Below are 12,359 nucleotides of genomic sequence, written 5' to 3'. Positions count from 1 at the left end.
CCTTGGCTTTCTAAAGCAGCCTTCCTCCCACCCACCTGAGCAGTTCAGCCTGAGGCCTGGGCGGGTAAGTTCCCGAGAGCACAATATGATCTCTGGGAAGCTGAGCCCTTAACCCTCTGCTGCAGGGACAGAATCCCTTGCAAAAGTACACAGGCCGTAGGGTCTGCGCTGGTCCAGGCTGGAGTGCATCACACAGTTTTGCCCAGGGCCTAGGGAGTTCGAAAATGAGCTTCATTTACATAAGCCCAGTGGCCTGGAAGGGTACCCTCCTACCACAAGCAGGTGACCCTTCATTTCCTTTTCCCTGGAAGGAGCAAAAGGCAAACAGGAGCTGGGCTTGGTAGGAACTGGTGAAATGCTAGCCATCATCTGTTGAATACCTACTGTGTGCCAGTTACTTTGCATGCATGATCTTGTTTAACCTTTGTAGCAACCCTATGAGTAATTACTATCATCCCCATTTTATAGGTAGGGAAACTGAGGCTCAGGAAGTTAAGCAATGCTCAAAGCCACACAGCAAGTGGGGCAGCTGAAGAACGAACCCAGGTCTGCCCAGGCCTCATTCCTATGCCCCTGCCAGGCTTCCTTCAGAGTCACTGCCCAGGTTATTGTCCACACACCATCCAGGAATGGTGTTCTGAGTGTGGGGAGGGAAGTAGGTGTACACAAGTTTTGCCTGATGGCTCTGGAATCCTAACTGATGTCCCACTGACTGTTATTGTTCCCAAGTGCGTGACTGTGAGAGCCCCTGTAAGTGTGTGTGTGTTGGGGGTGGAGGGAGGGTGATCTGGATTCCAAAGAGCAGTTTCCAACACTGAAGTTATGCTGTAATGCTTCTGATTCATAAAATGAGCTCACAGTCTCACGATATCCTGAATGTTGCTTCGAATGCAAATGCAGATCCCACAAGTAAGAACTGGGAATTTCAGCACACTCCACCCAGCTCCAGCCCAGCTCCAGCCCAGCTCCGAGGAGTTTACTTAGTTCAGCCCCACACAGCCAGAGCGATCCTGCCTGTGCAGAAGCAACTCTTTCAATGGAACACGACCCCTGGCTGCATTTCCTGCAGCCTGTGGAGTGTCAGGGAAGAATGGAGCCCCCAGGCTGCTTCTGTACTAATTCGAGCACACACAGGAAGGGTGCCAATTGGCCTGGCCAAAGGAAATGCCCAAGTTAGCAGATTCCCAGGCAGGAGGCTCCAACACTCTTTCACCCTGAGGTCCCATTGGGGTCAGGATTACTGGGACATATTCTCCAGAAGGCCAGCCATAGGGCAGTGCCAGGAGACTGGGTTCACCAGCATCAGACTCACACATGGACCAACCCTTTTGAAAACAATGGCACAGTATGAATCCCGCAGCAGGACTCACTGGGCCCACCACATGCTAAGTCCACGTTTTCTGGATGGAGATCTTTCATTCATTTTGTTCAGCTAACATATGCTAAACACCTACTAGATGCCGGACACTGTGGGAACAATATAGAGCATATGCTAGAGCAGAGCTATGATAATACTGAAATGTGCTTTCAACATTTGGTGCATATGTACTAACTTGCAAAATCCTCACCTCAACTCTTTGAAGGTATAGAAACTCTAGCTCCCAGTTTATGATTTGACCACCACATTACAGTATGTGCACAAATAACTATATAAGGTGGAAATGAGTATTCAGAAGAAGGCTGAGGCTTCTCCAAAGAAGTGACATTTGAAACAGGATTAGAAGGATTCGCCGCAATCTCCCAGCTATTTGTGGCCATGCCCATTCCACCAGGAGCAAGGTTTCCTTCTGGGAGACCCAACTGCAGGAGAGGGGCTGTCAATGCCAAAGATTCCTGGACTGGACCCACTCCTCTTCCAGGACACTCTGCTCCATGCGCACCCCCCTGCCAATCCTTCTCCCACTTAGGGGCCCAGAGGCCTTGTCTCCACTGGGCATCCCTTCCGAGTTCTGCCGCCACAGGAGGCCTTCAGCTGAAATCTGTAACTGCATATTGCCTTTTTGTTTCTCCATTTATTAAAAGCAGCAGCCCACAGGGCTAAACACTCAAGCTATTTTTAAATTCCACATTTAAAAGTTGAACTCTCATCCCCATGGGCACTCCAGGGCACTCTTTCCTAGGGTGGGGTGAGGGGCTGACAGAGCCAGGAGGAGTGTGGGTTCTTCCCGATGCTTTGAGAGACCACACTGGCAGTGGTCAGGTCGTCCCAGAGCAAGCTGCATGGTTGGGGGGCGGGGGAGGAACCCTCCAGGTTCTTCACCCCGCTGGCCTCTGGGAGCTACTCAGACCAGAGTAACCTGCCAGAGGCCAATCCAATTAGAGTGGAGACTGGGCCAGAGCCATACAATGAGATGGTTTATCACAGTAACTGAGTGTTTACACCCCTATTATTCACTGTCCAGAGCCGTAGGAAAAGGAGGATCCACAAATTCCCAACCAGCAACGGTTTCTCCTTTCCCCTTCATCCTGAAGCCATCTAACAGCCTGTGAAAAGGGTGCATTTCTCTGATGTTAAAGCGGCACATGCACACCATCCCTAGGAGGTTCTGGAGCAAGACAAGTGGTTTCCTTCCCTTAGCCGGGGCCCCACAAGGGAGACGAGGCTTCTCCTCAGAGCTGCGTTTCTTTCACTTGCATCAGGCCTCCAGTCTCAATCCTGAAGCTGCAGGGCCAAGGAGAGGCCAGACCTCCAGACTGCCACCAGGCCAGGCTCCCCTGGTTGGAGCAGGCCAGACCTTCCCTCCATCCAGCCACAGCTGCCAACAGGGATCCCCTGAACACACGTGCCTAGGCGGCCTCCAGACTCACCCAAGGCCAGCCAGGTCTCCCCCATCCCACCGTCCCCTGAGCGAGGCTGCACAGGCTGGCACACAGGTCCCAGGTGGGGCCGTGGAAGCAGGAAGTAGCCACTAAAGTTGTGACCGACAAAGTTTTAAATGGGGGAGAGTAACTTCCCCTTTCATCCTTGCAGCAGCTCACTCTGGAGGCTGGGCTGCAATACCCAGGGGCTCCCACTTCAGAGTGGCAGGTATCTCTTCTAGGTCCGCCTTCCTGAGGCTTCCTTGGGGCTGAGGCTTGAAAGCGTCAGGCCCTTATCCAGAAGCCTGGTGGGGGCCCTAGAGGTGCAACCTGGTGCACACGCTCCTGCATGTGTGAGTTGTAAGCGGGGTATGACTACCGCCACCAAGCCGGCCTTACGCAGGCTCCAGAAAAAAAACCCGGGCTCCCGAGTTCCGCACAGGCACCACCAAACGCAGCACAAGGTGAGGCGGCGGGAGAACTCCGCAGGCCGCGGCTGCACGGGGCGTGAGGGGTTGGGCGAAGGATGACAGGTCTGAGGTGCGCGGGGTGAGGCCGGTCCGCCCGCCCTAAACGCTCCAGCTTAGGCCTCAGCTGCACTGGCCCCGGTTCCCTGCCACCCCTGCAACTCTGTCCCCCAAACTCCGGGCGCGCGTGCAGTTTCCACGTCCGCTCTCGGGTGCACACGGGAAAGGGAAAGGGCTCCCGCACCAAGTTCCCGCAGCTCGCGAGACCCTCCTGTACCTCCCGGACCCAGGCTCAGTCACGCAAGCCGGTCCCAGCGGACACCACGTTTCGCTCAGGCGGAGGAGGAGCCGCCGCTACCGCCGCGGGCCGGGTGGCTTGGGAGGGTTTTCCTGCCGGGGCCGCGCCTGGGTGGGCGGGGGCCGCGCGCGAGCTGCGTAGCTGCACAAACACGGCGGGTTGGCTCTGCACAGGCACTTACGGGCGGGGGGTGCGGGCCGCCGAGGGGGCGGGCGGCAGGGCGGCAAACGCACGTACACAAGCGCCCCCCCCACGGCCGCTCGGGCAGCAGAAGTTGCCACGCCGCGCCCCCCGTGGCTCCGCGCCCCCGCTCCGGGCCGCGCCTGCAGAGCTGCAGCCCGCGCCCCCAGCCGCCACTGCTTGCGCGCAGCCCGGGGTCCCTTGGCCGCCGCAGCCAGGCCGGGCTCTGCGCCGAGCCGCGTGCAGGCCTCGGCCGCCGGCCCAACAGCCCCACTTACCCTGCTCCTACCCGAGCTCCGGCATCGGCTGTCCCCTTTCCGCCGCGGGCCACCGCCTTCGGTCGCCTCCCAGGCTCCAGCCGCCTGCACGCACTCCCGATTTTAAAAACAAACAGGCGCCGCCGCCTCCCCGCGACGCTCGCAGAATTTCCGCCAGCTCGCGCCTCCCGAGGCCGGGAAGTTTGCTGGCAGGGCCCGGGCGGGACGCGCGGGCTGTCACCCCTCGCTCCCGGCACAGGAGCCTCGGCGCACCCCGCGCCCGTGGTGTCCGCCTCGCGATCGCTCTCCCTCCCTCCGTGTCACCCCCCAGTCCTCCGATGCAGTGTCAGGATTGCACTGCTCTGACTCATCGGTTGAGCTCACAGCTTGAAAAAAAAAGAGAGAGAGAGAGAGAGGGCGAGAGGCAACAGCGAAGGAGGAGGACTCTCTGGCGTGCTACAAAGGATTGCACAACTCGGGGCTGGGAGCGCGGAGCGCCCAGCGGCGGGCCGGCGCGCGCGGCACGGCGGCGAGCAGGAACCAGCTCTACCACTTCATCAGCACAACTGTCTCGGGTCTGCCTCTCAGCCAGCAGGCCCGGCGCCGCCCACTTCCTGAGACCAAATAAGGCCGGAGAAGGCGTCTTTAAACCTCCGGCGGCTGCCCAGGCTGGGGATTTCCAGCAGACCTCACCTCCACTCCTAAGTCAGTCGCCACCCTCCCCCAGCCCAGGCCGGCGCCCCCGATGGCTTTGCTGGAACCAACAGGCCACGAGGCTCGTTCCTTTCACACCAAGGTCAGGACGAGACGGTGACGAAATGTTTGGAAACCCAGCGGGCCTGCCAGGAAAGTATGTGTGTGATGTTGGGGAGGACACAAGTCGCTTTCTTCCACAAAGAAAACTCTCGTTTTGGATACGGTAAAGCATGCTTAATCCTCTCCAAGGCACTTCATTAACAGTCTCCCCAAGCTTCACTGTTTGGCTTATCAGCATCCTAGTGGTGTTAAGGTTATTGAGAAACTGCTCCCAGCCCCTATCAAAGACCCATGTCTTGATTACTTAGGTGTGAAAAGCTCCTTGGTTTAATTCTAGCAGCTGAGGCCCAAGTTAGGCAGCTTTTGACTGCATGCCTATATTTCGCCTACCTTCCCTACCATCCCCTGATGCCTCCTTAACTGGCGGGAAGATGGGAAACCTTTCTGCTACTCAGAAGGTTCTTGCTGGCCCCCACATACCATGAGGCTCCAGGGCCAGGAGAAAGTCCTGGGGAAGGAGCCCTTTTTTCCTAGTTCCTTTCATTTGTTTTTGTTTTTCCTTTTCCCCAAGGAGATGGGTCAGAAGGAGATTCTTCTTTGAAGGAAAAACCACTGAAGAATACACTGTCCTGGCAGCTGGTTTTCCCCTGTGGCCAGTCCTGAGAAGCAGGTGCATCCCTTGCTTTCTCAGGGGGAAGGGGAGGGGCAGCAGAATGTGATTCTCACGGTCCCTCTGAACCTGCAGGGCAAGGACGTTCCCCACCGTGCCCCTCCCCCTGCCCCCAGTGGATGACAGAGATGACACTGGTACCTTCTGCCTAGAAACCTTCAGAACCCCACACTTGCTTCTAAGGGGCATGACCTTCCTGTCCTCTTCCATCCCTTCACTGGCGGGAGCACCTGTGTGCATCTGGAGCTCACACCTTACCCAGGAGGAAAAGGGCTTATCTGCACCATGGTATGACAGAAGCGTCACAGTAATGACAACTTAGTCTCATCTGCAAAATAAAGATAATTATGCCAGAGGACTGGACCGGATGACCTTTTAAAATTCCTTCCAGTTTAAAATCCACGATTCTGTGATTGTAAAAAGTGAATGGAGGAGCCAGGGAAACGACCTCCAACAAAGAAAAGCCCAGGCTCTCGGATTTAGCATCTGCTCTGACAGTATTGTTCCTGACAATTCTCAAAGGATGTCCCCACACACAGCCTACTGAACAAGCCTGTGTGTGAGAGAGTTTCATCCCGCTCATTTTATGGATGCAAACATTGAGGTTCAGAAAGGTTGAGTGACTTGCACAAGACCACAAGGCAAGCCAGTAGTCTGTCATCTCTCTGTTCCTCTTCCCATCTCCCCTAGAGGAAGGCAATGAGCAATTGAGGGACTGGGACGCTCAGGCATGCTGGCCCCCAAGTAGAGGCTGGACTCTCAGGACTCCTGGCAGAGGTTCTGTGTAAAACCTTTTTGTTTTTTCCATTTGTCTGACTTTTCTCCTTCCCACTGACACCTCATCCAAGTGAGGGAAGCAAAAGCAAAGCCACCTGGTCTGCATTGCTCACTCCTCTGCAAACCTGCAGCCATCCCGACCTCCCCCTTGGGCCTGGCCCCCAGAGCTGGCCTCGAGCCAGTCCAGAGCAAGTCCCCCGATAGCCAGTGTAGACAGTGTAGATAGCCAGTGTAGATAGCCAGTGTAGACAAGCCCAGGGATGTTCCCCACCAAGCAGAACCCTGGCTGGGGAGCACATTTCTAGAAGAGCCTGCCACCATGAAGCCAGAGCCTAGCCTCCAGGGAACAAGTGGGAGCTGCTCCAAAGGGCACTCCTCAGCCTTGTCCCGCCAGGACTCCCTCTCTGTCCCACGCCGGGATGCTGGGCCAGGCCCAGGAAGCAGCGCAGGGAGCAGAGGTAGGTGGCAGGATGCATGAGAAACAGAAGTCATTGACCTGGAACAGCCCTGCTCATCTTGGAGCAGCTCATGCTCACAAAGGAAGAGAGGGAGGAGAAACGGCATGTGCGTGTGTAGGGGAGGAGGGCCCAAGACTGTCCCAGATGGTCCCTGCCTGGCAGGAGAAGTCTCCCTCCCAAAGGCAGGCAGCTGAGGATGTATAAAGAAAGCTGCAGCTCTTCCAGGAAAGCCCTGGAGGTCAGTTTTGCTGCAGATATGACAGTGCAGAATCACTGACATGTGAAGTGAAAGTTTTGATTTTAGAAGCTCCAGCCCTTCCTACAGAGGCAGCTAAGAAGGGTGCCTTTTGGGTAAGGAAAAAAAAAAGGTGTTCCAGGGACCTTACCCATACAGCAGACTTTTCTCCACCAGCAAGCTTCTTTACAAACTGCAGAAAAGAGAGAGGTACAGAGCCCCAGTTCCCAGGGAGTGCGTCTGCTGAGAAACACTCCAGGAAGCAAAGCACCCTAGACAGGATTTCAAACTCTGGGTCCCAGTGACCGTAGAATATGGCATTAGAGAGGCTTCCTAGAATGGCATCAGCTCTCTGGACTCCACTCAGAGTGATCCCTCACTGCCCTGAGTGGTCATCGTCAGCATCCACTTCTGGGACTACTTGAGACCATTAAGAAGCTTCCAAGGGTGAATTCTGTGCTATGTGAATTATATCCCAATAAAGCTGTTATTAAGAGAAAAAAAACCAAAGCTTCCAAGGAAGCCAGGTTCTCACCACCCATCCACTGCCTCTTTCTGCTTTCATCATTCACGATTTAAAAGAGGAGTTTTCGGGCTTCCCTGGTGGCGCAGTGGTTGAGAGTCTGCCTGCCGATGCAGGGGACACGGGTTTGTGCCCTGGTCCGGGAAGATCCCACATGCCGCAGAGCGGCTGGGCCCGTGAGCCATGGCCGCTGAGCCTGCGTGTCCGGAGCCTGTGCTCCGCAATGGGAGAGGCCACAACAGTGTGCAGCCCGCGTACCGCAAAAAAAAAAAAAAGAGGAGTTTTCTTCACCCCAAACCCCATGCCTGCTTCCCTGTCCTTTTTCCATTGTCCTTTCTCTGTCAGGACTTTGCATCAAGGCCAGCACACATGGTGTGTTTAAGTGAATAACCAACCTTTACAGGAATGTGGGGAATAGGGGGTACAAATACCTTTGAGGAAATCCCAAGTCCACAATGCTGGGTTCCTTATGTCCCTTATGTTCCTTGTGTCCCTGTTGTCATTTCCCTTTTCAGAATAAAGGTACTACCTCTAGGACCTAATTACCTACAGTTAAAACAGAAGGAAGACAAAGTTGTAGAAAGAGCAGGGAACCAGGACTGAGTTTGGGTCCTGCCTAACTAAAGCCAACCCACTGTGTGATCTTAGGAAAGTTGACACTTACCTTCTCCAAGTCTTGCATTTTGGCTCCCTAGGAGATGTACTGTAAGTATTTGCTACACAAACAATAAAAGAATGCCTACTTTCTCGGGACTTTGGAGAATCACAAGGACAAGAAAACTGCTTTATCATGCTATGTACCTATACGAGGTGACAATTTTTTTTTTTTTTTTACTGTTTTACCCTATATCCCCTTCTCCCAAAACTAGCTTTTCCCTTTCAAAAACCTAGTCCAGTCAAGATTCTTTTTCCTCTGAAAGGACCCCAGGTCCACCCCCATCAGCCTCAGGGTGACCCTATGCTGGGCTCTTCCCAGAGAGACTCTTTCCAACACTGACTCAATGTCCCATCCAGGTGTCTCTCCAAGGCTTCTGCCCAGTCCCTGCTCTTTGTGTCCTTCCCTCCAAGCTTTTCCACTGTGCGCCCTCCCAGCCCGAACAGGGACGCTCCTTTGATGCCTGTGCCTTCTCTTCACCCCTTTTTTGCCACGTCCTTTCTGAGGGAGCAGGGAGCTCAAAACCCCAGCTGTGAAGTTAAGCCACCGTGTGCTGAGAAGTCCCTGCACTGTCTTCTCTTTTACCCATGAAAACCCAGGGGGCCCTCCGCCTGAGTTCACAGTTACCTCACCTGTTCCGGGGCAGGGCCGTGCCTGCCGCAGCAGCCTACAGCTGTCCTCATCCCGTTGCCCTCCTACCCCCGCCTCCACCTCCCTCTCTCGCAGGCCTGGGCCAGGTTCTGAGTGCCTTTGTCAAGCCTAAGAGGGAACTTCTGCAGATGTCCCCAGTTGCTGCTGTCACTCTAGGAGAGACGTCTGGCTGGGGATAGGGAGAAGGACAAAACAGGTGTGGCCACCACGGAGGGTGGGCCGGCAGGGCCACGGGGAGAGAAACACCCTTTCTTCACAGAACCAGAGCTGCCAGCTTCCCGAAGGCCTCGTTTCAGCACAGTCCCATGTCCCCTGCAGAACCCCAGGACAGACTCCTTCACGATCTGATTTCTGGAGCTCAGCCTCCCTACCTTGTGTTTGTGGGCCAGGAGGAACGGGCACTCTGAGATCCAGGGTGTGCACTGGGCATGCTTTAAGGCATTATTTTTAAATGAAAACAAATACAAATGATGCGCCTTGGACTAGAAGCCAAAATTCATATTCATGGGAATGTCCAGGTTAAGAGCACAGGCTGAGACCTGAGTCCAATTCTTGGCTCACACTATCTTGATGATGTTGAGCAAGTTTCTTAACCACTTGGTTTTCTCATGTGCAAGAAGGGGATGATAAGAGCTTAAAACAGTGCCTGGCGTACGTTAAGTCTTCCTAAGTATTGACTCCCATTTTTTCTCATCTCCTAACTGATCTAGTCTTGCACACCTATCACCCACACTGCCATCAGAGTGATCACATCCCTTTTCAATACCTCCCATCATCTACTGCAAAAAGTTGAGACTGTTAGCCAGACTGTTAGGCACTTGCAGTTCTGGAATGATCTGGCTCTGCCTTACTTCCCAGCCCCAGGCCTACATAGCTTAACAACCTGAAGTTCCCCGAGATGCCTTCTTTCTCACACGTGCTCCTCCTCCCCCCACTTTCATCCACAGGTAAACCTGCCATACCCTGGTCCTGACTTAAGCTTAATGGCAGCTCTTCCAGGAAGCCTTCCTTGACTCCTCCAAGCAGAGCACGGCCACTGCAGTGTACACTGCTGGAGCCCTTCCAGAGCCCCTTAACCAGGTTGGTGCACTGTGAGTGCAGCTGCTGCTAGTATTGACTCCCAGCTACTGTGAGTGTTGACTGCTAAGGGCTCACAGCTGCCCCTGTGAGGGGGCTCAAAGGGAGCCTTTGCTAGGAGAGAGCACTGCAGCCAATGATTGACAAGGGGGGTGGGTGGAGGGTGGGTGGGTGGAGAGGGGTGGGTCCAAAAGAAAGGTGGGATCAAATCTGTGGTGATGCAGTTCCTATTACAGGGCTCCCTGTGGTATCTGGCTGAAGCTAGCTCCAGCTGCAACACATCCCTCCTTGCTTAGCTTCTTCCCCAGCCCAAATCTGCTTCCCTCACTTCCTACCTCCTGGGAGAACTTAAATCAATCCCAGGCACCCCGAACTGTCTTGGTCTCTGTCCCTAAGGATGAGACCAGCCACTCTCTCTCCTAACTCCCATGGCACGGTCTGTTTATCTTGACTCCATCCCCTACACCTTGCTCTACAGCTGCTTCCTGCACCATCTCCCTACTAGGTTCAGAGCTTCTGAAGGGCACAGCCTAGATCTTAGTCACCTTGTATCCCTGGTGCCTACGTAGTGCCTGCACATGCTGGGTGCTTAGTAAGTGCTTGTTGATAAATGCACAAATAACATTTGTGGAGTTCTGAGGTAGGCAATAAAATGTAAGTATTATTATCACTACTTTTATTACTAGTCTGTTTCCTCCATTCTAAGATGCACATTTTAATATCTCTGAAGTGAGGATGCATCTTACAACTGATAGCACATCAAGGTTTAATTAGCAGCATTTTCTTTTTCATAGTTGTAAATAAAATAATGGTCATTTTATAATCATTGGCTTCTTAGGTTCAGTGGTGTATGGTATTATTATTATTTTTGGCCATGCCACACAGCTTGCGGGATCTTAGTTCCTCGACCAGGGATCGAACCAAGGCTCCGGCGGTGAAAGCACCGGGTCCTAACCACTGGACCGCCAGAGAATTCCCTGTATGGTATTACTACTACTACTACTACTACTGAGACTGGATCTCCTGGGTTCTGGGGACTGCAAGGCAAAGTCCACAGAGCTAAGTCCCCATTACCTGAGCTCAGTAGCTGTCAGGCAAGCTCTCAAAGTGACCTGCATTTGCCCAGGGACCAGAAGGACCCCTGTGTCCAAACACCTCTGGAAATTCCCATGAAAGCAGGCCAATGTGATGTGGAACAAGCTCTGGACTGGGAGTCAGGAAAGTGACGTTCTAAGCCTAGTTCTTCCTCTGATTTTCTGGATGACCCCAGGCGGGACATTTACATGAGCACCTACTAAATGCTTGACATGATGCGAGCCCAATGGGTCCACCCAGTGCCCTGAGAGGAAGCCATTATCCTCATTTTATAGATAAGGAAGCTGAGGTTCAGAAAGGTTAAACAGCTCTTCCAAGGTCAGACAGATGGTATTTGACCTCTGGGCTCTCTGAGTCCTTCTCTCGGCTATATGAGGATACCTCCCTGGACCTGTATTTTCCCAGAAAAAACGTCAAATAATGAGGCGTCACAGATTGGAGGCTCACAGGCCATTCTCATTCCCAGATACACTGTATTTGACCCATCTCATGTATTTTATTTTAATTGAATTAAATTGATTTTCACCATTTATTTAAATCAGGAGGTTTAAGCTAAAAATCGGGATTTCTGGTTTGTCATGAAAAAAGTTGGAACACTGGCCACATTGGGCCCTCCTTCTCGCAGGTGGAGCTAAGTAGCAGCACAAGGGGAGTGGCTTCAGGAGGGGAATGGCACTGTGATGGCGCGCACACATTCCAACTTTCCACAGATTCCACCCCTTTCTAGGCCGTGGGTCACTATTGTTTCTCATCTCATCTGTGCTGTTTTCTTGCACCCAGCCAGCCCCTGTTATTGAGATCGCCCCTGTTCCCCACAGGTCTTTGAGTGGGTGACCCTTAGACCAGATGAACTCCTGTGCCATCTCCAGCCCTCACAGCCTGTGGCTCCTCCCAGAATCTCCCAGCTCGGCCTCCCTCCAAGGAGATCACTTCATGAACCTATTTCAGAACCACTCAGGCAAGCCCCTGCCTGGCACCTTTGCCTCCATCACGGGGGCCCCACTGTTGGTCCCTCCCAGCCCCAGCCAGCCCCACCGAGAGCATCCGTCCCAGCCAGTTCGGAGGGCTGTAGGCGATGGAGGGAATGGCGGAGGTGGTGAACCAGGCAGGTGTGGAGAGGTGCTAGCGCAGCTCAAGGGGCGGGGCCCCAGCCAGGGAGGGAGGGAGGAAGGCAGGACTTTGCACTTCCCAACAGGAAAGTGGTTCAAGGAGATACGTGTATGTGGGGAGGCTCCGCAGTCACAGAAGATGAGCACCGTTTGACACATAAGGAAGGACAAGCAGTAACTCATCAGGCGGAAAAATGTACAGTCTCAGCAGCAATTTAAAATATGCAGATTAGAACACCATTAAGGGCCCATTATGGCCAGAGTCAACGTGACAATAAGTAAATAAATTAAACAAGAAAACTGTTGGCAGGGTCATCAGGAAACAGCTGCACATACATTGCTGTACCACTAT

General features: G+C 53.7%; 1 protein-coding gene across 2 annotated transcripts in view; it reads right to left on the bottom strand.

Annotated features, from left to right (window-relative positions):
- The window catches only part of MIDEAS (mitotic deacetylase associated SANT domain protein), a 66,784-nt gene that overhangs the window by 37,140 nt on the left and 17,285 nt on the right, over window positions 1-12,359 (bottom strand). The window contains exon 1 of one of the 2 annotated variants that reach the window (XM_082681856.1): window positions 4,023-4,278. The exons of the other annotated variant lie outside the window; for it this stretch is intronic. The gene's annotated coding sequence lies outside the window, so the exon portion shown is untranslated. Of the gene's footprint in view, window positions 1-4,022; window positions 4,279-12,359 lie in introns of those variants that run through there. 2 annotated transcript variants of the gene reach the window in all.

This window comes from Grampus griseus (assembly GCF_964374135.1).
Source record: "Grampus griseus genome assembly, chromosome: 2".
In the NCBI taxonomy this organism is placed as follows: Eukaryota; Metazoa; Chordata; class Mammalia; order Artiodactyla; family Delphinidae; genus Grampus; species Grampus griseus.
The sequence above is the reverse complement of the archived record's forward strand: the minus strand, read 5'-3'. Positions and strand labels throughout refer to the sequence as shown.